This window comes from Myotis davidii, unplaced genomic scaffold, assembly GCF_000327345.1.
Source record: "Myotis davidii unplaced genomic scaffold, ASM32734v1 scaffold234, whole genome shotgun sequence".
Lineage (NCBI taxonomy): Eukaryota > Metazoa > Chordata > Mammalia > Chiroptera > Vespertilionidae > Myotis > Myotis davidii.
Window position 1 is genome coordinate 149,418 of NW_006285617.1, and position 3,949 is coordinate 153,366.

The 3,949-nt window shown below is 32.9% G+C and overlaps 1 pseudogene; it reads right to left on the reverse strand.

The window, feature by feature from the left end:
- The window catches only part of LOC102771205, an 18,610-nt pseudogene that overhangs the window by 11,395 nt on the left and 3,266 nt on the right, over positions 1 to 3,949 (reverse strand).

The following is a 3,949-nucleotide window of genomic DNA, read 5'->3' on the forward strand; positions in this document are numbered from 1 at the left end:
AATATTAAATAAATATTAAATGATTAAATAAATATTTAATTTAATATGATTAAATTAAATATTCAGGGAAAATTAAGTTTAAATCTTCTAGAATAATATGGCTTTTAGATGTCAAATGAAAAGGGGCATTAATAGAACCAAATGGAATAAAAAAAGAAAAATAAATAAAGATGAAAGAAAGAAAAAAGAAAGTAAAAAGGTAAAAAATAGATTATTTGTAAGTTTCTTTTTATAAGATAATAAAACCCAAACATTTAAACACAACTCCAAACTGCTAATTAATTTATTGCTGATTTTTTCTCTCCAATTGAATGGCAAATGATAGATTAGCTCCACAATATCTGCACCAAATCACCCCTCAATTGTTTCTAGTCTTCTAGTCAGGAATATGTCCATGTCCTCTCCAGCATGTTTTAATTTCATGATTACACATCTACACTAATAAAAGGGAAAGATGCAAATTGACCATACCTTCGCTACACCCACCAGCCAATCAGGGGTGAGCATGCAAATTAACCCAACATAGCTTGCAGGTTAATTAGCATACACAGGTGCCGAGTGGTGGGGGCAGGGCAGAATGCTTGCATGATAGCCATGGCAATGACACAGACATCTGCACTGCCCCAACCACTCTGGGCCTCTTGGGAACCATGGGAAGGCAGAAAGACAGCTCTGGCCGAAGCAAAGTGGTGCCAGCAGCCAGGGGAAGGAAGGCCCATTCTTGCTTGAATCATCATGAATCAGGCCTCTAATATTGTTATAGAATCCCATCAATATCAGTCGACCTTATCCTTCTGAGTTATATCTCATCACTTCAATTCCTGGGGCAGTGTTTTATTAGTAAGAACTCCATGAATAACTCATACTCATGATGACCCCTTTTGGGATGTGTGGTACATAAATACATACTACAGTTATCACACTCCTTTTTATTGCTGTCTTACTTTATTGCTGCCTCATTGATGTGTTTTGAAGGGTATTTAAGATATTATTTTAGGATTTTATGCAGAAGAATGATTAATTGCAAATAACCAAGTCATTAATTTCTGTTTATAAAAAAAAATACATGTTTTATAACTGAGAGGAAGGGGGGAAAAAGCAACAGGTGAGAATCCTTTTCACATTAGAAGTCTAATTAAAGTTGATGGTGACATAAACCCAGGAAGGAAAGCTTCATTTTATAGTCAGTACTTTTTAATGTGAAGTCATTTAGTCCCAAGGCTATAATTTGATAATGAAGAAGTTTTGACCAAGGACATTCAGTTTGAAATTGCCAGAGATTAGGTTAGAACTCCATCCCTTAGCTTCTGAATTAATGTGTTTTTGCCCTCTGGATGTCTACTTTTTTTGAGACTCAAATCCTGCCTTGATTACAAACCCAAAGGTGATATTTTTATTAGTCATTATCTTATTTAGATTAATTATTTTTCTGCCTAAGTGATTTAGTTTATATGACCTTAGCTTCATTTTAGAAAGACAATTTAGAGCAATTAGGAAAATTCTATATTTAAAGTAATGATTCACAATAATGGGTATAGAAGGGATAAATGGAAAGAGAATAAAAATGAATTTAATATAAAACAAACTGTAAATAATTTCATAAATTGTATTTGAAATGTTACATATGAGGAATTATGGACATAAAACTGAAATAAAATAGACAAATATCTATTTTCTTTTAGTTATATAATTTACATAAAATTGAGTTATGTAATCAAAATGGATAATTCTAAATATATGTGTGTTATGTGGATTAAATTAATGGGTTAAATTTTAGCTACCATGTAGATATTATTATTAAATGAATCTGTTATGTTAAGTGAGTTAAGTGGTATGGTTTTTAATTTTAAAGACTTCTTGTCTGAATACATTAGTAATACATTTTTTGTTTAATAGAAGAAGCTCTTCTTCTCCTTATATAATGCTTCTGTCCTTTTTCTCACATGAGGCTTTTCAGAAGGCTTTATTCATAATCCTATCATGCCAAAATGTGGCAGTGATATATTATAATTTTTAGTAACCACTGAGGGTAGTTTTGAGCCAAGATTTTTGTATTTTTTTCCTATATCTATAGGTCCTAGTAAGTAGTGTGCTCCCAGTATGCATAATGATTATAGAGTTAATTAATTATAGCAAATCATTACATTTGAGTTTACATTATAGGTATATAAAAGGATTTTTAAAAATATTGTTTATTGATTTCAACGAGGAAGGGAGAGTGAGCAAGATAAAAGAAACATCAATGATGAGAGAGAATCATTGATTGGCTGCCCCCTACATGCCCCACACTGGGGATCTAGCCTGCAACCCAGGCATGTGCCTTGACCCAGAAGCGAACTGTGACCTTCTGGTTCATAGATTGACGCTCAACCACTGAGCAATACCACCTGTGCTCAAAGGTTTTATTTTTTTAAGTTGGTTTCTTTGAACATTAGTTCTTTGAAACAATTTGATATTCAGTGAATTAGATTAGATCATACATTTAGTGCAAGATATGATCTTTTGTTGTTTGATCTTATCTGTGCTTCTCAAAGATAGTTGAAGTAGAAACCTTTCTGAGTTGATTGATTCAGCTCTCAGCTAAGTGTATGAAATTGCAAATAAAAGCATTTTAAGCAGAAAATTCAAAGATTAAAAATAGGTTCAATAGGTATGTGTCAAACTATTAATTAATGGTTCTCTTTAACTGTTCTCTTTAACTGCTCAAGACACAAAGTCTTTTAGGATTTTCTAATTACTTTTTCAGGTTTTTGTAAGAAATATAAAGTATCCTAAACATTTTTTTCATGACAACCATGATGAACCTGTCCAAAAAGTCAATAATAGAATATTAGCAAATAAGACTCAAGAACATATTAGAAAGGTCATTCACAATGACCAAGTGGGATTTTTTTCCAGGGATGCAAGGCTGTGCAATATTCACAAATCAACAAACATGATACATTACATAAACAAATTGAAAGACAAAGAACACATGATTATATCAATAGATGTAGAAAAAGTGTTTGAAAAAATCTGACACCATTTTTGAAAAAAACTCCCACCAAAGTGGGATCAAAAGAATCACACCTTGACAAAATAAAGGCCATATATGACAAATGTACAGCCAACCTCATACTCAGTTGGCAAAAACTAAAACCATTTCCCTTAAGAACAATTATGAGATAGGGATATCTGCTTTTACTACTCTTCAATATAGTACTAGAAGTCCTAGCCAGTCTATTGATTTCAGAGAAGAAGGAAGAGGGATTGAGAGAGAGAGAAACATCAATGATGAGAGAGAATCATTGATAAACTGCTTCCTGCATGCCCCCTACTGAGGATGGAGCCTGCAACCTGGGCTTGTCCTCTGACTGGGCATCAAACTGTGAGCTCCTGCTTTATAGGTCAATGCTCAAACAGTGAGCCCACTGGCCAAGCTCGATGGTATTTTAATACACCAATAATGATCTATCAGAAAGAGAGACTAAAAAAAAAAAATTCCATTTACCATCGCAACAAAAATTTTCAGATACTTAGGACTAAACTTAACCAAAAAGGTAAAACATTGAACTCAGAAAACTATAGGACATTGAAAAAAGAGATAGAAGAAGATATAAAGAAGTGGAAGAATATACCATGTTCATGGATTGGTACAATTAACATAATTAAAATGTCCATACTATCTAAAGCAATCTATAGATTCAATGCAATCCCTATTAAAATACCAACGACATATTTCACAGATCTAGAATAAACATTCCAAAAATTCATCTGGAATAAAAAAAGACCTCGAATAGCTGAAGAAATCCTGAGAAAGAAGAACAAAGTACGTGGGATCTCAATACCAGATATCAAGCTGTATTACAAAGCCACTGTTCTCAAAACTGCCTGGTACTGGCACAAAAATAGGCATATAGATCAATGGAATAGAATAGAGAGCCCAGAAATTGGCTCGAACCAATATGCT